Source organism: Rosa rugosa, chromosome 4, assembly GCF_958449725.1.
Source record: "Rosa rugosa chromosome 4, drRosRugo1.1, whole genome shotgun sequence".
In the NCBI taxonomy this organism is placed as follows: Eukaryota; Viridiplantae; Streptophyta; class Magnoliopsida; order Rosales; family Rosaceae; genus Rosa; species Rosa rugosa.
Genome location: NC_084823.1, coordinates 25,822,321 through 25,849,523, shown reverse-complemented (window position 1 = coordinate 25,849,523; position 27,203 = coordinate 25,822,321). Strand labels below are relative to the sequence as shown.

The following is a 27,203-nucleotide window of genomic DNA, read 5'->3' as shown; positions in this document are numbered from 1 at the left end:
TGAAAACTGAGATTCGGCTTGTTGAAGTATCGACACAATCAAATACAGAAACTCGAGGTGCCAACTCATCAACTTGTTCAGGCATCGCAGCTTGAGAATTAGGATGAATGCGATCAAATGCCGAAACGCGAGAGGCGGATTTAGATTCCTGAGTCTCTTCTTCTATTACTTCGACACTAATGTGTTGCGTGCTTGCCTTCGCAACTTTTCTTCTTCTTGATATTTTGATTGGTTTGCCTGGTACAAAACCAAGACCTGCTTTAGCAGGGTCAGCTGTGCATCCTTGATCTCTCAACCTCCTTTGAGATTCATTAAGCTCATGCACCTTTTTACCAGGGATAATGTAACGTCCCGTATCTAAATTTACCCGTTTACTAGTCATTTGGACAGTAAACGATAATTTGTTTTACTTTTACTCTTTTTCAGCAACTTTAGTGGCCCTAAAAGTTGACTTTTTGTTCGGGTCAAAATTTGGGAAAATGTTCTTCATGGAAGTTGTAGAGGACGTTAAACCGAGGGCGTGCATATGTGGTTCGTAAAAATCGGAGCTCGTATGCGATAGTTATAAGCGAAATAGTAAAGTTACTGTTTACGGTTACTGTTCATGGTAAGTTTCTATAAATAGCCAAGTTACTGTGGTAAGTTTCCATTTTTGGAAACTTACCCGACCTTTTCTCTCTCTTCTCCCCCGACATTTTCTTCCTCTTCGGCCCGATTTCTTCTCCCTCCGGTTTCTTCCTTCTCCGGCCGACCCACGACGGAATCAGGGCACCGGCAGGTTCGCCTCCTCCTCCTTGTCACGCCTGGGGTGGTGTTTGGCGGTGGCTCGACCGGTGGAGCTCGGAATTGAGCTGTGAAGGTTACTGTAGCCGATCGGAACTTTCATCGATTTCCGGCGATTCCGGCCGTTTCCGGCCACGAAATTGGCATCGAAGGTTCGGTTTTCATCACTGATCATTTCCCCTATGGCCTTGTGTCACGATTTGTTGTGTAGAAGTCGAATTGATGAATTGAAATTTTAGGGTTCTTGAGAAATTTCTGGGCTTGTGTTCATCGGCCGAATTGGAGCTCTTTCAGGTAAAATTGGAACTTGTTGTAGTTGAATGAATGGTTGGGTGTGTTGAGTAGATGCTACTGTCCAAATTTGGTGGCCATCGGAGGTGGTGGCCGCCGGCGCGTGGGGCCCACGCGCCGCCACTGTTGGTGGCGCGTGGAGGCGTGTAGGGCAGTGTTTTAATTCCAATTTTTAGCCCATTAAATTCTATAAATGTTGTAGAGCTGGTATGTGAAGTTTGGTAATTTTTGGAGAAGCTTGGAATTAATTATGAATTTTTGAAGTTTAGGGTTTCGATTATCGAATTACAAGAATCCGACCGTCGGATATCTCTCGGTTCTGCTTTGGAACCTTTAAATTAACGAATTGGTATTAGTGGTATAATTTGGGCTGAATCCGAGGAGAATGGGAGATGTAATTTATGAGGAATTGAGTTTAGGAATTATATTAAATTGTTGAATAATTATTCACGGAATATAATCGTGTACAGGATGTCGTACCGAGCCCTGGCTCGATGAAGGAACTCGTATACGTGATCGTCGGAATAGTACTGTGAGTGGACTTTTGTTTTAAATAATGATGCATGCGTTTATTTCCTTGAATTAATGCTTTATTTAATTAACATATTACTTTTCGAGCATATGAATTGATTTTGGAATTTGATTTTGGTCTATCTCATGGATTTGCTTTCAATAATGATTTTCTGAGATGGATTATGATTTACCTCGGTTGTGAATTTCGGTTATTAATTTGTTATGCTCGGATTCGAATTTATAATTGATGTTGAATTTCGACGAATTATTTTTCCGAGGTGATTTCCGGAATTAATTATATTTCTATTCGTTGTTTTGAGATTTCTGGAATATTTTTCAAAATGAGATTTCGATGGAATTATATTTCTTGTTATTTATTGACTTTCGATTTTGGCATTGGGAATGCCTTGATGATGATTTTAGAATTTGTTTTGTTTCGGTTTACGGGGATTACGATTTATTATTATTTCTCGCTTTTGCTATTAATTTGGAGATACTTTTGGCGTGTGGGACACGTCGTTGGAAATTCTTTTACGAGAGATGGGGGAAGCCTTATGTATTTTGGATTTACTGGATTTTCGGTTATGTTACCCTGTGCCATACTGAGGGGTGATTTTATCATGCTAGCATTGATTTTCCGCCTTTGTGGCGCGGTGATGGGATCACCGTAGCCCTTCCGCCTTTGTGGCGCAGGTTACTGTCTCTGTGACAGTAATTCTGTAGCCCAGTATCCTATCGCTACACTTAGTGGCGTAAGGGTATATTACGGGAGTTATGGAAGTTCTTTAGCCTGGGAGGCTATCACCCAACCAAGCCTGCGTGGCTTATTCGTATGGCTATCATCTTCCCCTACTTATACTATTTTTGACTAGCGGGGACTAGTCTGAGTTTTCTTAACCAGCGGGGCTGGACTTATATTTTCGAGTATTGAAATTTCAATCTTTTACTTTGTTGTTTTGACTAGCGGGGCTAGTCGGTTTTCTGGAGTTCAACGTTTTTCGGATTATTTTCTTAAGTGTTCTATAAATGTGGCATGCATCCGGATTTTATATATCGAAAAATGTGGGAAAGTATGAAGTTTTATTTTGTTTTATTCATATTAAATTGTTTATTTTTGTCCACTCACGCTAACGTTTTTATGTACTTTCCCCTGGGCCCTTCGGTTTCAAATGCCCAGTTTGCAGGCGAATTAGTGGAGGTCGGGCGTACATGACATTTGAGGCATAATTGTCACCACTTCCGCATTGTAGGATCCCTTGATCATTTACTCTACTTTTTTATTTCCTTGTGAATTAGTATTGCTCTGATAACCTTTGGGATTTGTATTGTTAAGTTGAGTTTTGTGTTTTGCGAGTTGGGGAATGTTGATTTGGGGAGCAGGGTGGCTCCAGGAGCATAAGGATGGGTGATTTAGAAGTGTGAATTCTCTTTCTACAGGTTTTGGGTTGTCCATTTTAGGGGAAGTTCCGCCAAATTTTTGGTAGAATTTCTTCTAAGGTGGGCCCCGCAAGGCCACTTCGGATTTCAGGGTGAAATTCGGGGCGGGTCTTGTCAGATAACTTGGTCACCTTCCTTGCTTGACGAACCAAAGTCATATCCGGCCTTTGCTAGCAGCTTGTAAGCGTTAGGATCGAATCCTTCCTTTGTCCTTTTGTCAGGAAGTGTCCCATGCTCTGTCTTGCCTTGAATTGGTTTGACAAACCCCTTTAGCGGCTACTTGGTAGGAGTTACATTGCTCAACTTCGTCAACGGTATGATTGATGTTTCTTTTAGCAATTCTACGTCCTTCTCATCTAGCTTTCACTGACGTTATTGCTCATTTGCCTCCACAAAAGGAGATTCCCCTTCTTTTCGCCTAGACCTTGGCACATAACGAAGGACTGGAGCAGAGGAGTTGATTTTGTTATTTGAAGCTGCCACATTAGTTTCCAACGAAACTTTACGTGGTTCCTCATTGCGACTTCTCGCCATGCTGGATTTCACTTCCTTATTACTCACTTCTGTAGTCTTCCCTGTAAAGGGTACTCCAACTGGGATAACTTCCTTTACTGTTTCATCATCCATATAGAACTTGGAATCCGCAAAGTAAGATTCAGCTTCAATGAATGGTTTAGTATCACCTGCTATATACCGTTTTTACTCCACCATCATAGAACTTGAAGCATTGATGAAGAGTGGAGGGGACGACACCATTTTCGTGAACCCACAGTGTTTTTGCATCGAGGTTTTTGCATCGATCATATGGAACAAAGTGTTCGACTTCATTTCTCCAATTGTCATATCTACTATGATCATGCCTATGGCTTTTTTCCCCCCTTGGTTGAAGCCCTGAATCATGAGACGGCTTCGGGACAACTCTTCAACATTGATGCCAAGCTGCTTCATAGTCGACCTAGGCATAATGTTTACAGCGGACCCTCCGTCTACAAGCATGCGGTTTAGCTTTTGATCTCGCACATACCTTGTCACGAAGAAAGGTCTATTGTGCGGTTTAGAGCCTAACTGAAGGTCTTCATCCGTGAAGTGAATGGCGTCACAATTTGCAACACACGTGACACATTCCTTCGGTTTCATCTTGTTAATCTCTGTGGAGTACTTGCCTATGTCGATCGGCACATGTACCAAAACACATCTTGCCGATTTTGGTAATTGTAGTTGTACATACATGTACATTTGCAAGCATAATTAGCTATAATGGGCCACGCTCATTGTACCGCCAAAGGTACTAATTCCAACCAAAGGAATGACATGCAGACACACCGCCAGGCGGGCTACAACCCCAGCGGCAGAACACCTCCAGATCGCCTCCGATAGCATCAGAAGCTTCTGAAACTGGGAACTGAAGCACATCATTCCCACATCGAAGGCAAGGAGGAGGTCAGCCTCCTCCTCACCTATAAAAGGTTCTCTCTTCTCTCCTCATTAATTACGCATTCAATACTTACCTACTGTTACTTTGTCAACATAAATACATTGACTAACTTAGGCATCGGAGAGTTGAAGACCGCCCAACGCGGTCTCCCTCTGACGCCCTTTGTATTTTACTTGACAGGTAGCGGAGGCTTTGAGAACATCACAAGTATCGATCCGCCCATCGGATCAGCGTTAACAAAGGTTCAGCTACCGCCGGACTTTTAGACATTAACATTGGTGCCGTCTGTGGGAATCCTTGAACAAAAGGTCATCCCACCACATCCACCATGACTAACGGTAGCGGAGGAAACGCTGAGGAGCAGGCGGACCAGTCCACCATTCCCCAGCGATAGGCGTTAACCGCGCACTATTCACAACACCGACCAACCCCGGCGGCGAGGCAAATCCAAGCAGCAGCCGCCCGCCGGGCCTGGATCTCGTCACTATGTACGAGATAGCACTGGCGGATCTTCATAAGGCAAACAGAGAACGCGAGGAGGAGCGCAAAGAAAAGGCTGAGGCCCAAAGACAGGTGGCTACGCTCATGGCACGTTTTGAGGAACTAAAGAGGACGCTGGAGGCCACCGCCCGCCCAGCACAGAGCGAGCAGTCACGTAGCACCAGACTTAGCGGACCAGTCACTGGCGCATTGTTGCCAGGGCCAGTCATACAAATGCAGGTACCGCTGGACCCACCTGAATTGTCGGGGATGGGACCACCGCCCATCCCCCAGCTAATGATTGAGCAGGAGGCGGAATCACTGCCACATACCAACCGCTCGAAGGCTAGGACGAGAACTGAGGGCAATCCGCCTGCGCCAAGGCACAGGCAGGCCCAGCGGAGTACTCGGGCTGATTCCGCCGGCGATGCGACCGCCCAGATATTGGAAAGAATGCACCAGCTGGAGCAAAGGTTTATCCGGGCGGAGTCAGGCGCCCCAGCGCCAACTCAGAATCCACTTTTCGCTTCCAGACCTGGGCCCTTCACCGCTGCGATTCTGCAAGCCGTCAGGCCAGCGTCTGCAAAAACCCCAAAGATGTCGCATTACGGCAGAATGTTTGATCCCTTTGTCCACATGGACACCTTCAAGAAGGTCACCAACAATAAGGGATTCGACGACGCCACCTTGTGCCACTTGTTCAGCGAAACGCTGGATGGCGAGGCAATGAACTGGTTCTTTGAGTGTCCACCGGGGTCTGTCAGCTCATTCCATGCGCTATCACACGCTTTCCTCTCCCGGTTCATCTTATTGTCCGCCGGGCATCACAACACAAGTCAGTTGTTCAGCGTCAAGAAGGGGGAGGACGAATCACTAAAGGCCTTCGTCACAAGGTGGCGAGCGGCAGCGTCTCAGTGCCGTGACCCAGACAAAACAATGGCATCGGCGGCCTTCAAGCAGGGACTTCTCAAGGGACCATTCCTCTATCACCTCAACTACAGTCACCCAAATGCGGCGTACGACCACATTATGAGTGAGGCGGTCATCCACGCCCAGGCAGAATTCATTACATATGGAGAAACCCCACCGCCACCAGCAACTCCAACGAAGTCGTCACAGCCATCCCCCAGTCATCAAGAAACCGCTAACAAGACCCCTTCAACACCGCCAACTGACAAGAAGAGGGAGTGGCAGCAGGGCCACCAGCAGAACAAGCGGCATAAGGACCAGAATTATAAGGGCAACAGCCCAACCCATGGGGATAACCGCAACAAGCAGGCAGAGTCCTCGCAGCGGTACGCAGTGTTCACGGTCCTCACGGCTTCGTATGAAGAAATCTACAATCAGTGCAAGGATCAGATCCCACCGCCACCCCCTCCAAAATACCCAAAGACGGGCAAACCCAGGAACACCGGCAAGTGGTGCAAATACCACGAGGACAGCGGCCACAATACCAACAGCTGCAATGCTCTCAAAACGGCCATTGAGACCCTGTACCGTGACGGCAAGCTGGAGCAGTTCAAGGTACGCCAACCACCACCAGTAATTGCCAACGTTGAGACCTTGGGCCGCATCAACACCATCGATGGCGGCGCCCCAATCACCGGCATGTCTCACAGGGCCAGAAAGCGCTATGCATGCGCCAATCACCCAAAGGAGGTTTGCAACATCCGCTACGAGCTGTCCGCCAAGCTCCCCAGATCAGGATGGGAACCTATTACCTTCTCGGAGGAAGAGGAGCGTGGAGTGCATCTACCGCATGACGACCCATTCTTGGTCGACGCCATCCTTGGCAAATACTCAGTAGGGCGAATCCTGGTGGACAGCGGGTCCGCTGTCAATGTCATCTTCAACGGCTGCTACAACCACCTCAAGCGGAATAAGAAACTACTCCAGGATCACGAGCCACTGCTCAGCTTCTCCGGCGACGTCACACAACCACTAGGGTCGGATTACATGCGACTGGTTATTGGCACTAGTCCATGCATGGCGGAGGTACATACGGAGTTCATTATTGTCGATTGTTTCAGTTCGTACAACGCCATCATTGGACGACCAGCGCTAAACAAGCTCAAGTGCATCATCGCCGGATACATGCTTCTCATGAAATTCCCCACACCCAACGGCACGGGCTGTGTAAGAGGAAGTCAGCAGTTGGCTCGAGAATGCTATTCAACGACTGTGGCGCGGTCGGCCCTCCGCCATGAAATTTTGGCGGTGGGTAATCAGGCACCGCCACCAAACATCTTTGAGGATCCTAGGGATGAAGAGAAGAAGTACGTAAAGAAGGAACCGGTCAACCCGGAGACATCTTTGAAGGTTGTCTGCATCTCGGACGAACACCCTGAGCGGACGGTCCGCATAGGCGCCCAGCTAGACCCAGAGGTAGCGGCGGAGCTCACTCAGTTCCTGCGTGATAACGCCGCCGTCTTTGCCTGGTCCTACGCTGACATGCCAGGTATCTCCCCTGAAATTATAACCCACAAGCTGACCATCAAACCTTCCTTTTATCCCATCAAGCAGGAGCGGAGGGCCTTTGATGAGGAAAAGTACCAGGCAATAGGAGAAGAAGTTGCCAAGCTCCAGGGCATTGGATTTATACGCCAAGTCATTTATCCCCAGTGGATCTCCAATCTGGTAATGGTCAAGAAGCCCAGCGGCAAGTGGCGGATGTGCGTCGACTTCAAAAATCTCAACAAGGCATGCCCCAAGGATAGTTTCCCGCTACCTCGTATCGATCAGCTAGTCGATGCAACCGCCGGACATGAGCTCCTCAGCATGATGGACGCTTTCTTCGGATATAATCAGATCAAGATGCATCCTGGCGACCAGGAGTGCACCACCTTCACCACCGACAAAGGCCTCTACTGCTACAATGTCATGCCTTTCGGTCTGAAGAACGCCGGTGCAACTTATCAACGGTTGATGAACGCCATGTTCGCTGAGCATCTGGGGAAAATCATCGAGGTATACGTGGACGACATGCTGGTAAAAAGCATAAAGGCCAGCGGACATGTGGCAAACCTCAAGATCATAGTAACCATTCTCCTGGCCTATGGTATGCGCCTCAACCCAGAAAAATGTTTCTTTGGGGTCACCGCCAGCAAATTTCTGGGTTACATCGTCAGCGAGCGGGGCATCGAGGCTAACCCAGACAAGGTGCAGGCCATCCTTGACCTGGCGGACCCTGAGTATAAAGTGCACGTCCAATGCCTCCAGGGCAAGTTAACCGCCCTCTCTCGATTCATCTCCAGACTTACTGATAAGTGTGCCCCATTTTTCAAACTCCTCAAAACGACTCACAAGAAAGTCATCAACTGGAACCCAGAGTGTCAGGCTGCGTTCCAGGGCCTCAAGGAATACCTGGCAGCAGTCCCTCTCCTTTCCGTCCCCGTGCAAGGAGAGACACTGTTCATCTACCTGGCGGTCTCAGTGTCGGGGGTGAGCTGCGCCATTGTCCGGCGGGAAGGCCAAGACGAGCTCCCAGTGTTCTACGCCGGCAGAGGCATGAATGGAGCAGAAACAAGGTATCCTCCCTTGGAGCAACTAGCCCTCGCACTCATCGTTGCCGCCAGACGCCTCCGCCAGTACTTCCAGGCTCACACCATCCATGTGCTAACCAATCAACCACTGAGGCAAGTAATGCAGAACCCTGAACACTCAGGGCGCCTCAGCAAGTGGGCCATTGAGCTCAGTGAGTTTGACATAGAATACAAGCCAAGAAGCGCCATGAAGGGCCAGGCAGTGGCGGACTTCATTGCTGAACTCACCGAGCGTCAACCTGAACCCGATACCGAGTCAGAGCCCGGGGCAGAAATGGTAACCACTGAGGAAGCAATTCCCCCACAATCAGAGTGGAACCTGCATGTGGACGGCTCCGCCAGCGCCAAGGCCAGCGGCGCCGGAATCATTTTAACAGGACCCGGGGGACTGAACGCGGAGTACGCGTTGAAGTTCAACTTCAAAGCTTCAAACAATATGGCGGAGTACGAGGCCCTCATTGCCGGCTTGCTCCTCGCCATTGACTCAGGGGCTGACAGCGTCAACATATTCAGCGACTCCCAATTAGTCATTAACCAGGTCAACGACGGCTTCCAGGCCAAGGACCAGCAGTTGGCGGCATATTTGGGGTACGTCAAAACGTTGCTCAAAAAGTTCAAATTTCATACCATCACACAAATCCCCAGGGAAAAGAACGCTAAGGCTGATTCACTGGCGAGACTGGCAACCGCCCAACCACATCAAAGTCCAGCAGACATAAGGGTGGAATGCCTTGACAAGCCGAGTATCACAAAGACCCTGGCGGAGATCTTCAGCATTGAGGTCAGCCCCAGCTGGATGGACGAGATCATCGCATACAAACGCGACGAGATCATCGCATACAAACGCAACGGCACATTGCCGGAGGATAAAGTTCAGGCGCGCCAACTCAAGCGGAGAGCAACCCGCTACAACATCCAAAATGGTAAACTTTACCGCCAGGGATTCACTCATCCCAACCTCCGCTGCCTAACCCCAGAGGAGGGAAAGGCTGTCCTAGCGGAAATCCATGGCGGAGAATGCGGAAACCACTCAGGCGCCAGATCCTTGGCCAACCGCACAATGCGACAGGGCTACTTCTGGCCCACACTTGGTGATGACGCCAGGCGGATTTCGAGATCCTGCCACAAATGCCAACAATTTGCAGATCTCCCACATGCACCGGCAGAGCCGCTGTCAATTATCATCGGCCCATGGATTCACTCCACGTGGGGCCTCGATTTGATGGGAAAATTCCAAACCGCCAAGGGCCAATTCAAGTACATCATCGTCGCCATCGACTACAACAGCAAGTGGATAGAGGCGGAGCCACTGACGGCAATAACTACCGCCAAGGTAATTCACTTCCTCTGGAAGAACATCTATTGCCGCTATGGTGTACCACATACAATCATTACAGACAACGGCACACAGTTCAACAGCAAGGAACTCATCTCCTTTACCGCCAACCTCGGCACCAAGTTGAGCTTTGCATCTGTCGCCCACCCTCAAACCAACGGCCAGGTCGAAGCAGCAAACAAGATAATCAAGAAGCTGCTAAAGAAGAAGCTCGACGACGCCAAAGGTTTATGGGCGGAAAAGCTGCCAGAAGTTCTATGGGCTATCCGGACAACTTCAACTTCCGCCACCGGCGAAACACCCTTTTGTATGATGTTCGGAGCAGAGGCTGTCCTACCTATTGAAGTAACTCAGCCTACCGCTAGGGTCGAAGGCTACTGCCCAGAGACCAACAGCGACGGCGTCAACCTGGACAGGGACCTCCTAGAAGAAAAAGACACAAGGCCCATTTACGCAACTTGCAAAACAAACAACGGGTATCGCGTTTCTACAACGCCAGAGTCAAGGCCCGGAACCTCCAATTGGGGGACTGGGTAATGAAGGAAGTAATTCCGCCGCCAACAAAACTCCGCCCAACTTGGGAAGGTCCATACAAAATTGTGGAAGTCGTTAGCCCAGGCACCTTCTACTTAATGGACAAGGATGGCGTCACGACGACCCACCCTTGGAATACCGAACACCTTCGGTATTACTACAAATAGTCATCCGCTACCCACGAGCATCTTGACTTAGCTAAATTTTTGTTCAATATTTAGCTAAGGGAAGCTACCCAACGGGTACTACCCCACTTTTGTACACGCTGATCAATCAGCTGTCAATGAAACGAGGAATTATTCAAACCATTGTTACCAAGTCTAGCACTGAGGGCAACTGGCAACGCCAGCAATCGTCAGCGGACCTCGTCCGCTACGTGGTGCACTTGGACCAATCTTAATTCCTTTAATGTTTCATTGATAAAAAAAATAAAAAATAAAAAATAAAATAAAAAATATACAAGTCAAGATACTAGCGGTGCAAACACATCATAGCAAACACAACGTCGAAAACTTCATTCCATTTCAAAATTTGTTACAACTTATTGTGCCTCCACGGCTACACAAAAAAAAAAAACAAGAGAATCTCTGGCAGTCCAAGCTGGCTTCAGGGGTTGCCCTCGGCATCTCCTGCTTCAGCAGGCGGCGGCACGATCGCTCGTCTCGTTTGATCGGACCCTCGAGCTGTCGGACTGGGGGTCTCTATGGTACCGTCCGCCCGGGTATGCGCCGCCAGGAATCCGGCACGTGACACCTCCGACGGTGTGGGATTGGGCGTCTGTTGGGACCCTTCCGTCGGATGTGCACCGCTCTCTCCACTGCCTGAGCGGGCACCTCCCGCTGGGGCAGGCACGACCTCTTTCTCCGGCGGGGCACTCTTGGCCGGCGGCGCATCAGGCTGTGACGCTTTGGCGAAGTCGATGGCGCCCTTCCGCTTCAGCATGTCTATGTTTGCCAAGGCCCCGGCCTTCGCGGACTCGGTCATCGCCTTCGCGTACTCTGCCGACTGCTTGAACGCTTCAACAGCGGCGGCCGCGGCAGTTTCCCCTTCAGCCCTCAGACGGACAACCTGGCCTTCCAGCCGCTTCAGCTCCGTGGCCCTGGCGATAGACTCCCGCTGAACAATGATAAGCTTCTTGTCCTTGGCGGCTATCCGCTCCTCCAGCAGGGCGATGTCCTCCTCCAACTTGGAGACGCGGTCATTCCGCTCCAGGTCCCGCTCGATGGCCACATTGAGCTTACCACGGACGTCGGCAAAGTCACATTCCGCCTTGACCAGCCGCCTTTCTGTATCTGCCAGCTTCTCCCTCGCCTCCGCCATTTCCCTCTGGAGGCTTCGAATCTCCTCCCTCAGCTCCCCTTCAACCAGAGGCTGCTTCCTTGCCGCCTCAAACATGTCGTGGAGGCCAGCTGAAATTTGACCAAACGCCGAGCTGTAGGGCGATTGGTCAACCGCGGTTGGACGTGAGATCCCCGCTAGGCCGCCAAACCCTAGCCTCTCGCACAGGTGGAAGAGGAACTCCCTCTCACCATCTGTCATGAACTCCGCGTAGGCGGCGAAGGAGTCCAGGTCACTGGCGGCGGGCGCCTCCCCGTCCACCACAACACCTTTGGGCGGGGCTTGACGGGCCTTCTTCTGCTGCCAACCCTGACAATCTCAACGTCCTCCCCCTCTTCCTCGTCGGGGGAGTCTATCTGCCGGCGCTTCCTCTCAGGCACCCTCGCGTTCCCGCCGGCAGCCCTCGTCACCCTCGGCGGCGGTTCCTCCCTTGGGGCGGTGACAGTCCCTGCCGGCTGCACCGGCTTTTCTTTTTGGGAACCACGCCTGTTGGCGGGTACCCTCTCCTTCGTGGCAGCAGCTGTGGCGGCCCCTTTTTTGCCGCCTGCTACGGGGACTCCCGCCTGAACGACGGGCAGCCCATCATCACCAAGGTGAGAGTGGAGCGGCATCTGCAACACCACCGGCACCTCCGACTGGCTCAGCGCCAGTGTCTCGGGGTTCACTACGGTCTGCTGGACCACCAACCCCTCGGCGTACATCGTCTCCAGGAAATTATCAATCTCCGCGCGGTCCATGGCTTTCTCGAAGGCGTCCCGGCTCGATTTGTTACCTGGCGGCGTTTCTAAAAAAAAAAAACTCAGTCAGTCGGCTACTTATTACAAAAAAAAAGGGAAAAGCAGTTTGGCGGCAATTTCTTACCAATGGACCGAGTTAATTTCTGATCGACTAGCAACTCCCAACCAGTCAGTAGCCGGAAGTCCAGCAGGTTGCGGTTCCGCCAGCAACCTCTAATCTGTGCCACGCGACACTCCTCCTCGCGCGTTAAGTTGTACCGCAATCCCGCTGCACAAACACAAACACAAACCGATTAGTGAAGGTACATTTGCAAAATACAAACCACGCCAGATACATTCAGCGGAAACTGGTTGCCAACCTCGAATAGGTTGGAACTCCGACTTAATCCTAAACGTCGGCCCTTCCTCGTTCACCCCAGCCTGATACTCCTACCCATCCGTGGCGACGCAGAAGGTCCCCCGCCAGTAGGACATTGAATCCCTTAGATTCTTGATCAGCTTCGGCGCTCCCTGGCGGCGGCTCAGGTTCACTTGCCCTCTGCAACCCTGGCGCCTCACGTAGACCAACTCGTAGAAGTGAAGCACTTCCGCCACAGTAGGCCCCTCGGACCCGGACATTAGCCACAGCGAGTTCATCGCCAGCATCAACCGCCACATGTTGGGGCAAATCTGACCAAAGGCAAGGCCAAACTCACACACCAAGATTTGAAGATTGGGCACCAGCGGGAGTGTCACTCCTTGGCGGAATATCGCCTCATGCACTGCCGCAAACCCCGCTGGGAGAATCGACTCCTTTTCATCTACCGTCGGCGGCCGTAGTTTCACCGACCCCGGCAACCGGAACGTCTTCTTCAGTCGAGTGACGGCAGCGGCATTCATCCGCCCTCCTGCCTCGTCAACGGCGGTGCCATCCTCGAAAAACCACGCCGACTCAGCATCCTCCCCCGCTGTTTCTTCTTCCCCAGCGGAGCCGCTGGCAGCGCTATTGCTCGCCAAGCGCTCGTCGCGCCTAGCTTTGGCAGCAGCGGCCTCACCCGCCCTAGAGCTCTCTGGACGCGGACCACGACCCATAGCTACTTCCCAAGGTATGGTCTGTAGCGGCTCTACCTCTAGCGGTCCCGGCAGTGAGGTTCCTGCATGGGCAGACGGACGCAACGAGTCAATAAATATCCTATCCGCCGCGCTGAACGACACGTCAGACCCGGAATCCTCACTGCTCGAAATCTCTATGACGTTAGCCATCCTAAACCCTAAAACCCACACCAGTTAGAACAAACACGGATCTAGCCTATTCTCAGATCAGTTATAGCCAAGAACATCAAGAACAATTTACCCAGAAAATGCCAAAATAAGAACAAACACACTCAACCCAGATTCGACCATCTACCTCATCCCTAAACACCAACTCCCTCCCAACCACCTTAACCCGACCCCAAATCTCACTTCACACCTCAGAACACGCCACATAACAGAAACCATCCCAAACCCAAAAACAACAAAAACCCAGAAAATGGCAGATTCAATGAAACAGGGAAAAGGGAACCCAGATACCAACCTCGGTGTTGAAGCCTACGGTGTGATGGTGCGCAGCAATTTTGCAGGTGATGAGATCGTCGTTTCTCCGGGAACGGAATCTCAAGCTTGGCTCCGGCAACCTCTTCCTTCGGTCTCGGACGAACAGAGCGAGAAGACGACGACTGAGTTTGAAGCTTTTACCAAAGTGTCAAATCTCGCTGAGTTTCCCCCCCCTTTTATGTCAACATCAGCGCGTTCTCAGCTGTCCGCTCAAAAACGACATCTCACAGCAGCCGTACACGTGTCGCAAACCCCCACTTACTCTCCGGATTAACCGAGGCGTCGCCTCGGTTACGAAATCCATAATTACTATCATTAATGGCAAGAAGACGGCTAGCCTTAGGAGACAAACCTCCGCACGCTAACCCTCTATGGGATGAACACGTGTCAACCACTACCAAACGAAGCGTCTGACGGAAGTAACCACTGCGGATAACTTCCCCAACCGCCCGAAGTCTCCGCTGAGCAAAAACCCGCCAGCGGAATTTCTCCCTTGTCATCTTCCAAGAGACGAAGTCTCCGCTGAGCGAAACCCCGCCAGCGGAACTTCGCCCTTGTCATCTCCAAGAGACGAAGTCTCCGCTGAGCAAAAACCCGCCAGCGGAATTTCTCCCTTGTCATCTTCCAAGAGACGAAGTCTCCGCTGAGCGAAACCCCGCCAGCGGAACTTCTCCCTTGACATCTTCCAAGAGACGAAGTCTCCGCTGAGCGAAACCCCGCCAGCGGAACTTCTCCCTTGACATCTTCCAAGAGACGAAGTCTCCGCTGAGCGAAACCCCGCCAGCGGAACTTCTCCCTTATCATCTTCCAAGAGACGAAGTCTCCGCTGAGCGAAACCCCGCCGGCGGAACTTCTCCCTTGACATCTTCCAAGAGACGAAGTCTCCGCTGAGCGAGACACCGCCAGCGAAACTTCTGCCTTGCCACCCTGCAAGCGGGGCGTCTTCCGCCACACACATCTGGCTGACCCCCTTTTCATCTTGCAAAAATGCGTGCTTTGTTCAGCGCAGTATCGCTCAATGAAGTACTGCCAGGCACGTCTGCTGGATGCTGCTTCCTGCTACAGTCAGCGGGGGGATATCCGCCAGCGGCGGATCCCGAGGCCACGCCTCACTCTGACAACGACCGCCACGCGGCGTTACGGTCAGACCGTCCCTACGGGACACGGGGACTTGTCAACAGTCTACGACGGCCCTGATCAGGCACGTTGACCCCCGTCACTCGGGTGCTAAGATTAGGTTCGCTACCCAACACCCTCTGCTCCGTGCAGCTCCCCCTCAAACAAACAATTTGCCGACCATCCGGAGGTCTATCTTAGCCGGGGAGTGGGGGACTCCCTGGGGGGCCTAGCAGGGGCCCACCCGAAAGGGTATAAAGCGTTTGCTCACAAAATCCATGGTTGACAACGCACTGACGCTAATTATGCTCTTGCAAGTCTAGCGGAACAAAACGCTTCAAACCGCCGAGCAACTCCCCAACCAAGATTGCCCTCCTTGACTAGGGACTTGGGGGACTTGTACATACATGTACATTTGCAAGCATAATTAGCTATAATGGGCCACGCTCATTGTACTGCCAAAGGTACTAATTCCAACCAAAGGAATGACATGCAGACACACCGCCAGGCGGGCTACAACTCCAGCGGCAGAACACCTCCAGATCGCCTCCGACGCGCCGCCACGCGCCGCGCCAAGATAGCATCAGAAGCTTCTGAAACTGGGAACTGAAGCACATCAGTCCCACATCGAAAACAAGGAGGAGGTCAGCCTCCTCCTCACCTATAAAAGGTTCTCTCTTCTCTCCTCATTAATTACGCATTCAATACTTACCTACTGTTACTTTGTCAACATAAATACATTGACTAACTTAGGCATCGGAGAGTTGAAGACCGCCCAACGCGGTCTCCCTCTGACGCCCTTTGTATTTTACTTGACAGGTAGCGGAGGCTTTGAGAACATCACAAGTATCGATCCGCCCATCGGATCAGCGTTAACAAAGGTTCAGCTACCGCCGGACTTTTAGACATTAACAGTAGTAGATCAAAAATGCTAAAGTTGTAATGCCCCAAGCTGCACCTCACCAGCCTAAGCTCGTTACAGTGCCGCGAGTCTCTAAAACATAAACCGAAAATTCGATTTACATTCTAGAAATTCGCTAGGCATTTGTTTGAAATAAATTTTGACAAAAATTCGCAATGGAAGCTTTTAAATTCTTTTGAGGTGAAAACCTTTCTAAAACTTTAAATTCAAATGTTCGTCCAGGACTTAACGTTGCAAACAACCGAGGAGTAAAGGACTTAGCATATAACAAACAAATTGTGACAAGTTCCGAAAATACAATTTTAAGGAACAGGAATAAGATTGGAACCCAGAACCTGACTTCTATTGAAATATGCACACCCATCTCCGTTCTCTCCAATCCCGTTTCCAGTGCACAGTACCTGCAACCACACTGTTGTAGGGGTGAGCTTTCGTCATTGCTACTCTATAGGGGCTTCACCCGATTAGGTTTGAAAACCGACACATAAGATAATAATTTGGGATCCCAGTATGAAAAAGTTAAACCATTTCTTTAAAGAACGACAAACTTTAAATATCTTTCAGACTCAAAATCCAATGCACGAAACTCAAAGAAATGCATAATACCTGATGGCCAGTCCCATGGACCAACTACACGGCCTTACCTCAAATAAAATCATCACCAGGTAAGCGTAGTGAGGGTGTCCACTTACGCCATATCACCTAGAAATAGTGCCACACCTTAGAGGATGTCAGACACCATTCCGTCCATACGGCCCCTCCGGAGGTTTAGGGGATCGAAGCCCAAGGAATCGCTATGTTCCACTCACTCTCAAGCCATCAATAACCAAACCATGCAACTCAAATATGCATAAACATTTAATTCAAAATGGAAAACAACTAACCGAATGAGTCCCAAGTCCCCTACCTGGTTTTCGATGCTTTAACCTTTTACGTTGTCCGAGATTCACGAACCTCCGTTCCTCGGGTAATTGGAAATCCTAGATTCCGACATAATTAACGTTAATAATCCGTCAAACAAATATTTAAAGCCAACCCTTCCTGGTTTGACCATGCTTTGACCGAAGTTGACCAATCACTACAAGTTTGATAACTATCCCAACTATCGAACATCTTACTTGAGATTTAAGATATCTACCAATAATATTAGGTGCACCCGAATTTACTAAGGTCACCCAATATATTAATTCATTTTCTTTACTTGTTATCATTTCACACAATGCTCAAGCAAACGAAGGTTCTATCAAATTCCGAATATCGTCAACGAATATGATCAAGTTTACTTAACGATTATTACTATGGACACCCAATTTGAAATCCACACAACCCATTATAGGTATTCCAGCATAGGCACATCCTCACAACCAATTCAAATCCATACAACTAATTATTCAACAACACAATATCAATTTATCAACTCATCCAGATTTTCCAACTAATCCAAATACCTTCTTAATTCACAACAAACTAAATACACCTCCCTCAAAACATGATTTCACAGTAAGCATACAAACATGGCAACCAATTTCCGGACATTGACCACACAATCTGATTCTCAAAGTTTTCACAGAGAACCCAACTCACCTTGTAATCAAACTTGACCAGGAACAAAAATCCAAATTTTGCAGGTCTGCGTCCGATGACGAACACAGCAAGCCCAAACTTCCCAGTTCGATCACCACCCAAAAATTCCCAGACTTTACTCCCAAACCAAGGTCAGCCCTCGCCTACAGACGCATTCAAGCCAGAAGCCAAGCCCAGAAGTGCCGGAAACGTCGCATTAGTAGAAGAACACGGCGGAGCCGAAATCACCCAAAATCAAAAATCATTAAAACCTAATCGAATTCGAAAACTAATCATACAGACATGTAGAGCATGACGAGAGGATTGATTTTCATACCACATGCAGCCCAAATGTTGACCGGAGTCGCCGGAATTCGTTGAACCCGCCGGAAAAGCTTCAAGCTTCTCACCGTCGATTCTCCCTCCACAGCCGATGCATGGACGATCTGAGGATGCAAGGAGGTAGGCGACGCAGAGACGAAGACGTGGGTGCCCGCGCGCTGTCGTGGGATGGCCGGACGGTGACGCGATGGCCGGGTTTCCTTCTCGGGTCGGTGGCGTCCGGGTCTGGGAACTCCCAGCTCGCTCTCTCTCTCGCGCGTCTCCCAGATCACCTGATCTGGTCCAGCAGCTATATAAGCCTCCTCTTCTTAATATCCAACGGTTGTGATCAATCGATGGAATGATGGATGGCTGGGATTGCTCCACCTATTTTCTATTTCTTGATTTAATTTCTAAAATTCCACAACTTCGGAAAATAGCTATAAATAGCTCGGGTACCCGGAAAATTCGCCGAAAATTTCCATAAACTTGCGGTGATGTGTACTTTATTATCCAACTCCGAATTTGAGGATTTCACTTTATGAAAATTTCTGAAAATATTCTCGATTACTTTAACGTTTATCGAGATCGATAAGTAAATTATCGACCTATTTCACTTAATTAAGCTCGATAAACTTTTCTGGGGCTCACAAAAGTGCAATGGTAGGTCTTCTAGCTGCTTCAACACCTCGTTCTCCTCTGATGTTTGATTCGTATTGACCGTGCTTGACTCAGCCTTGGCAGAATCCTTCGAACCAATTTCGTAGCTTGTTGTCATGTGGGCAGCTCTCACCTTTTCTTGTTTGTTGCCTTTCTTGGGAAAGACTCTTGTTGATGAAACCACACTATGGGGTTTTCGAACGAAAGGATTGCCCCTCCCTTTGACAAATCTTGTCCCACCTTTCTCGAGAAATTGACGACTTTCTTGTGATTGCTTGCATTTTGCTTGAGTAATAGGTAAACATGGCAATGGGCTCTTGCGTGCCTTCCTTCGAGAGACAAGTATCCATCCCTCGTCATCGATAACTGAGTCAACTTTAGGGGTAGTAACAGGTGCGAGGCTCGCTTGCTGGACTGGCTTGACTTCCTCTAACTTTGACTTTATGCATGGTTTTCTCGAAAGCTGATATGGTGCTTTCATTGGAAGAGAAGGCAACGGGGCCGGCTTGAATGACCCAAACACGACAGTAGTGCAGTTTACCTCAGCAACATCGTCGACATCCAGCTCAATCCTTCCTTGCTTGGCGAGATTCATTATTAAATCTTTCAGAACGAAGCATTTCTCAACTGGATGATTGACGATCCGGTGGTACCTGCAATATTTCGGGTCCTTGACACGATGCATTTCCTCGGGCCGCTTGCATTCTGGGAGTTCTATCACCTTCTTCTCAAGTAAATCTTCCAACATGCCTGCTACGTCAGAATCTGGGAAGGGATATGTTTTTTGTTGTCATTCCTTCAATGAACGTTTTGTTCTGTCGTAGGTGCGAGTTGGCTCTGCTTTCTTAACCTCCTTATCTCGTGTAGAGATTTTGACTGGGGCAATGTTGACAGCCATCGATTCTTTTGCAGATTTCTTCGGTGCCTTGTCAATCTTGCTTCCGAAGACCTTGTCTTTCCTTTGGTCAACAATTGACTCTTTCTTCCCTTTGTGGCTAGCTATACTCAACTCCATGTCATGTGCTCGCGTAGCCAGCTCTTCAAACGTACGGGGCTTGATTCCCTGTAGGATGTATAGCAAATCAAAGTGCATGCCTTGGATGCACATTTCCACTGCAGATACTTCTGATAGTCAATCTTTGCAATCGAGACTCAACGAACGCCACCTATTGATGTAATCAACTGCGCATTCATCCTTCCATTGCTTGGCGCTAGTAAGTTCCATCATCCTCACTGTGCGTCTCGTGCTATAGAAACGATTCAGGAACTCACGCTCCATCTGATCCCAACTATCAATTGACTCAGGTTCCATATCTGTGTACCATTCGAAGGCGTTGCCTTTTAACGAACGTACAAACTGCTTAACACGATGATCTCCCTCTGTTCCAGCATTGTTGCAAGTCTCGATAAAATGAGCAATATGTTGTTTTGGATTGCTCTTCCCCTCGAATTGCTGAAACTTAGGCGGCTGGTACCCATATGGCATCCTCAGGCTATCCACCCTTTTTGTGTATGGCTTGGAATATGTGAGAGAATCACGAGACGAGCCTCCATATTGAGCTCTGATGGAGTTATTGATCATGTCTTGCAGCTGCTGGATGGACAAAGAACCAAGTAGACTTTCATTGTCTTTGTCATTTGTCTTTGAAGTTTCTTCTTGTTTCTCTTTGTCATTCTTGTATGGAACCTTAGCAGAATCCTCATCATTTTGTTTCTCGAGCCTGCTCCAAAGTTGAGCAATCTGCATATCCTTTTCTTCGACGGTATTGGTGAGCTTTTGAACCGCCTCCATCAGATTAGCTATCTGCTTTTCGAGCGTGGTTGCCCCTGTCATCATGACTTGCATTGCTGAGGGGTGAGACGCACTGTCTGACTGCATCCCTGAAGTGTTATTTTCTTCAGCATCAGGACTTCCATGATATGATCTGGTGCTTGAGTTGTCATCAGAGGCAGGTGAGAACGACCATTCCCTTGATTTTGTATTTGGAGCTTGTCTCTCTTCACTTCGAGGGACATGTTTCCCTGCCCCTAAACTTTCCAGGGTGATGATTGGTTGGCGAGGCTTAGAAGGCAAAGCCACAAATGTTGTAGGCTGAACCTTTGCCATACTTCGGGTGATGTGACCAGATGAGTTGCTGCTCGATTTCGAGGTCGTTGACTTGGATTTGTTTTTCGGGATGGCTTGAGTGTTCTTGGAAGCCATTGCTCGAACGGATTTGTTTGAAATCATCTTACGGAGAAGGAGATGAGAGGCAAAGAGGTCCCACCGGGTGTGCCAATTTGTAAACACGGGAATCTGAAAACAAACAGAATACAGACACGTATACAAAAAATAATAATTTTATTAAGAATTTAAGTGCGGGTTACAATCTTTGGTAATCCTCTGATTCTATCTCCGACGATGAATTTCACTCAAGGGCTTGACGGTTGATCTTGAGTCGTACGATGGTCACGAGAGTTGACACGTGACGAACGTTTTGGCTTGAGGTTGGTGAGGAACTGGCTATTTGGCAGCTTGATGGTTCTTCACGAGCTTGGGAGGCTTCAGAAATTTTGAGATTGTTTTCTTCTCTTTTTTGGCTGAAGTCCTTCTCTTAATTTGAGAGGGGGTATTTATAGTGTCGACGTCTCTCTCAATTTGAAATGCCTTGATGACATGTAATTGATGGCATTTTCCTTAATAACATAATCAAATCAATCAACCTTAATTAACTGATTTAATCACGACCATTAAGGAATTAGCAATCAATTTGATGGCTGATTTTAATTGTATTTCATTAATAGCATAATAAATCAATCAGCTTTAATTAATTGATTTAATCACGACTATTAAGAAATTTAGCCAATTAATTTGATGACTGATTTTCATCTTGATTATCAATTTAAATAAATTGACATCTAATCAGCAGGCGAAATTTAATACTTGATTTGACTCGGAATCAATTGATTTAATTTGATTGATCCGCTTTAATATCAATTGATTTAGCCGGAACAAATTCATTTATTGCCGCCGGACCTTTCATGTGTCGCCAAGTGTCGTTCTCTGAGTCTGCGTGATTTTGCTTACTCACAAGCGACGTGCACATTTTGTATGACCCACATGCCGACTATGTTTGTTCGGTCATAATTTCAAGTGTTGACCGAATTATTTAATGAATTTTATTTTCATTAAATTTTTGGTGTCTACAATCCTATTTGAAACTTGAGGTCAAGTTTTGCTAAAGGGGGATGGATTGTGTTCGTTCCCAGGTTTGAGTAGGACTTCTACTGATAGGTTTAATACGCACCGTTTCATTTAAATCATGTACTAAACGCATCGTTAATTTTACTGGGTTACCTCGTTGAGGAATATGTTAGGTAGACTGAGTCGTAGATGTGCGACACGTGTTTGTTATCTGCTATACATACACTGTAAGCTTGAGAAGTAGGTTATGAATGAAAATCTGCATTTCTATTTTCTTAGTTTTCTCTAGAATTTCTCTCTGCTTCATTTCGCTACTATGTTATACCATGGCTACGATCCCGGGGATCGTAACAGGTTGCCGTGTTCGGGACTTCGGTAATTCGGTGGGGCTTGAGAAAGGAAAAGAGTGTTCCAAAAAAAAAAAAAACACATGGTATTTACCATGTGTGTTTTTTTTTTTTAGCCCTGGATCCGCCCCTGCACGACGGCGGTTCACCGGTCACGTTCGACTCCTCTTTTCACGGTGGTTCTGCCTATTAATTTTGATCGTCCAATCGCTGGGTATAGAGACTCAAAATGAAAGAGAAAACGAAATGAAAATTCTATTCAAAATTGATCGATATCGGTCTCAAACCATTACAATGCTTATAACATGGAGAGAAATTCTTGCATAGGGGCTGCCGCACCACATGGCGGTGCGGCCCTCCAATAAAAAACCAAAATTTTTCTCCCTTTTTCGAAACTGTCCCTGCTTTTTAAAGTAAAATACCCAAAACATCCCCCCTACTGGGTAGTGTTTGGACTGCCACACCACGTGTCCGTGTGGCTGCCCCACGCAAGAACTTCTCTAACATGGAATGCAATGCCCAGGTGCAATACATGTGAAGATTGACACACGTCAATCATCAATAATGATCCTATGCAAAACGGTCTCAAGATTCCTACAGCTGGCATCACAGCTAACTAACATTCATTCAACGACATATCATAAAATGGAAACGACATCTACTGCATAAACAATATTCTAGCAAATCAAGAGACTCATAACCATATTAGGAGTAATAAGAAATCAATTAGAATAGGTCCCTGACAGTAGAAAGAGATGCGAACGCCAAAAGTTTCTGACCTTCCGGCGTATTTTCTGGTGATTCCGACAGCGGTTCGCGATGCATGAGGTACAAAACGTAATCCTTTTGTCGAGTTCTACGTCTGTGTACATTTAGTTTTTTATTTTGGTTGAGTTCTGAACGAATTGATGTTTTGGGTAGCGCCGGCCAATGCCGAGGTTACTGTTCCGGCAGTTTTCTTGAGTTCTCCGACGATTCCAGTCACTGTTGGTGATGATTAAGGTAAGAAACCAACTCTACTCGTCAAGTTCTACACGATTATATGATTGAAATTGATGTTTGGTTGAGATTTGGAAAAGTTGATATTTGGCTTGTGTGAGCACAGCGAGATTATTGATAGTAGCAGTGGTTGAGTATTCCTCAATTAATTTTTAATCTCAATTGGTGACCTACTGATCTTTGGCTGTCCTTATAACATAGGAGTTCAACTCGGAGATTTTAAAGGCGAATTGTATAATTGAACAAGGACTGTCCAAGTTCATTTTGAGTTCCACAGAGAAGAATGGGAGTGATGGCGAAATGTATAATCGATTGTTATTTAGCAGAAGAGTTATTTAGTCGATTGTTATCTGTTAACTAAACTAGAACCCGGTTATAAAGTTTCAAGGTTTTATGGAATTATGAAGTTGAGTTGGTCATGGAAAGTTTAAGACCTTGTATGTTACTTGCTTTAGATCGTAAATGGTCGTGAAATTGACTATAGGATGGGTGCCCATAGTAAATTGGGACGGTCAGTGAAATATTGTAATTCTGGAAGTTAAATACTATTTTGCTTGACTACCTTCGTAAAGTCAAATTGTACGATCTTATTAGTGTCATTAACTTGAAAATGTCGAACTAGGGACTCCAGTTATCCAGAACGTGAAGGGTGGTGGCATTGGCCTAGAAAGGCGAATAAAGTTATAGCTGCGATATACTAGATAGGGGATTCTAGACTTGCCTCAGTTAGTGATTTTTATGCATATGTTTTTATCGTAAATATTTGATGCATGAAAAATTTATATTTGGCGGTGTTTGAGTTACTGTTTAATGACCGGAGAGTGAGATGAGCATAGCGACTTCCTTGGGCTTCGATCCCCTGAACCTCCGGAGGGGCTGTATGGACTGAATAATGTTTGACACCTTTTGTGGTGTGGCACTGATCCTATAGGTGATACGGCGTAAGTGGACATTCTCGCTACACCTTGCCGGTATGAACAATATAAATTGTGGTAAGGTTGTAGTTAGCTTTATGATTGGTCATTAGGTTTGTTTTTCTCCATCTGGGCCCTGCTTACATTTTAACAAATGTGTTGCAAACATTTTTATTGATATGCATCGTTTTTCACTTACTTACTGGCACCCATGTTTTAAGTTGTTTTCAGACCTAGTTGGGGGTAGATGACAGGATCCGCCCCAGATTTCACCCTGAAATCCGAAGTGGCTTTGCGGGGCCCATATTAGAAGAAATTCTACCAAAAATTTGGCGGAACTTTCCCTAAAAATGGACTACCCAAAATCTGTAGAAAGATAATTAAACTTCTAAACAATCCATCATTATTCTTCTGGAGCCACCCTGCTCCCCAAATCACAACATCTCCCATTTCACAAAACAATTCTCAACTTAAGAATATTAATCACACGGGTTATCAAAGCAATCTAATGCACAAGGTATACAAGAAGATGGAATAGAAATGTAAAGGATCGTACATTCTACAATGCGGAAGCTGTGACAGCTATGCCTCAACTCCATGTACGCATGACCTCAACTAATCTAGCCTGCAAACTGAGCATTTGAAACCGAAGGGCCCAGGGGAAAAGCATTTAAAAACCGTTAGAGTGAGTGGATGAAAAACAAGTAATCTCGAAGGAAAACAAATACAAGATTTAATGTTTTCCCAAATTATTCTCTTAAAAACCAAGCATGCAGTAAAGTCTTGAAAATACTCTTAATCCTTCTATTTACTGGAATCTCAAACACGTATTGTAAACCTCTCGAAGACCATCTCGAAATCTCTTTAAAATCTCATATCATAAGTACCTCAAAATCATTCAGAAATCTCGGAAATCTCGTAGTCTAAAAAATCTCATTAAAGTACTAATATTTGTAAATAGGCGATGACTAGAGGGAACTGCCGGCTAGTCATCTCATGCTACCTGGAGGGGACTGCTGATCAAGGACGCATCGGAGGGGACTGCCGACCGGACGAGGAGGTGATGGCTAGAGGGTACTGCCGACTAAGCATAGATAGTTAGAGGGTACTGCCGACTAAGCATAGATAGTTAGAGGGTACTGCCAACCAGATGACGCATCAGAGGGTACTGCCGACCGGAATATTCTGGAGGGTACTACCGACCAGACTATTACCTGGATGGGACTGCCGACCAGGTAATGCATGTATGCGCTGACATATTTACCTCCTTAATTAAATACTCTGAAATCCAACTCATAAATTTCTCATTAATAAATGCTTTCGGAAAAGAAACTCAATATTAACTCGGTAATTCAATAATAAATTGTCGAAAGCATAATATCGCCAAAACTCTGTAAATCCTCCATAACTCAAAATATACTCCTTGACGATAAATCATAAATAACTCGTTGAAAACATAAATCAAGAAATCTCGATAAATCACATAAATCATAAGATCTTTAAAATAATAAATTCATAATATTAATCGGAAAATAATAAAAATACTGCATGCACAATTAACTTATTAAAAGCAAATGTCCACTCACAATGAAAGGGTGACTAGGTGAGTCCCATCTCGGGAATATCCTTAGAAGCTTGCTCAACCGGATTACCTAGCCAATAGTAATTTATGAATACATTAAGCTCAATTCCGATAAACTGAGTAAAGAAATGTGAATGCATCATTGCAAATCGTATCCTCTCCTTGATGTACGTCACCCAAGTCTTTCTATCATCAAATATTCATCTTAACTTTCTTCCACTAGCTCCCTCTAAGTCCAACACTTCAAATTCACAATTTTCCCAATTTATTCTCAACATAAAACCTTAATTTCTCATCCAAATTTCAACAACTTTACTTGGACTAATACTATCACATTCTAAGAAGTATAATAAAGCTTAAAAAAAGATAAAAATGGCCATGAAAGGCCGCCGGAGACAGCGGGGCCGCGGTGGATCATGGTGGCCGGAATTACAATTTCCAAAATCCTCCAATATATATACAATATTATACTCAAAAGAAAGCCCATGAGGTAAGGAACAACTTTATACCTTGGGGTTTCTCCAAATTCTCGATGGTTTGGCCGGAAATTGAAAAATAGCTGGAAAAATTGTCAAATCTTCTCTCCTTCGATTCATTGCACATAAGTGAAAATAAATTATGAAACTAGTATCAATAGAAAGCCCATGAGGAGAGGAAGAGATTGGTGTAAAAAGTTTTGCCGGATTTGGCGCCGGTCGTGGAAGTTTGGTGGCGGCTCAAGGAGAGGTCCTCTCCCTCTTTCTCTCTCCTTTTCTGTTTGGTCGTGAAAATGGCGGAGAATTATGGCTGCTCCAGTCCCAATTTAATTAAGGTATGATAAAATGATCAAAATGCCCCTCACACGAAAATACCTATAATTTTCGCATACGAAATCCGATTTAAGCGTACTACATATTCACGGACTCGGTTTAATCTCTTCCACGACTTTCATAAAGAAAATTTTCTCAAAAACTGACCTGAACAAAAAATTTACTAGTTTATCTTCCAATGACTAGTAAACTAGTAAAATTTTAGGTTCGGGACGTAACAGTAGAGTCTTATTGAGCAGCGAGGATAAAAGCTCACCCCTACAACAATTTGTGAATGCAGGTACTATGTACGAAGATAGGACAGCTGGATGATGCTAAACGTGGCTTAGTTGTCTTGTACTTGAAATTGGGCCAATGAATTGGGTTGTTATTTCTATCAATCAAATGTTTTAATTACCTGGTTCAAGCTTGACAATGATTGATAAAACTCTAAGGCTTTTGCAAACCTCAATCCAGTTTGAAACTCTAAGATGATTGTGCATTACAATAAAGAGAGGCTTCAATATCAGACTTGTGCCCTCTCTAGTTTTTTTTTTTTTTTTTTCTGTAGATTATGATGAAACTGCTCATTGATTTGGTCAAGGAATCTAACCCAATTCAGTCCTGCTACTCCAAATGAGACATGTAAAATCAATCTTATGCTTGTTTACTACAAAATAATCCATGTGATAAGAAGAAAACACAGGATATATAAGTAGCCTTTTAGCTTCTCAGATTTTTTGAAAGGGAGGCGAATGTCTAAATTTGGTATATATCTTGACATGTACTGTGATCCATGTTAGTTG

General features: G+C 46.7%; 2 long non-coding RNA genes across 2 annotated transcripts; one reads left to right on the top strand and one right to left on the bottom strand.

The window, feature by feature from the left end:
- The first annotated feature begins 22,809 nt into the window (after positions 1-22,809).
- LOC133743102 (uncharacterized) lies at positions 22,810-23,598 on the top strand. The gene is made up of 3 exons (XR_009862942.1): positions 22,810-22,942; positions 23,036-23,116; positions 23,315-23,598. It is a non-coding gene; the product is annotated as an uncharacterized LOC133743102 (long non-coding RNA).
- Positions 23,599-24,476: 878 nt separating this feature from the next.
- LOC133742407 (uncharacterized) lies at positions 24,477-26,363 on the bottom strand. Its single transcript, XR_009862555.1, has 4 exons — positions 26,119-26,363; positions 25,614-25,679; positions 25,031-25,308; positions 24,477-24,659 (listed from the first exon to the last, which is right to left on the bottom strand). It is a non-coding gene; the product is annotated as an uncharacterized LOC133742407 (long non-coding RNA).
- Positions 26,364-27,203: the final 840 nt, after the last annotated feature.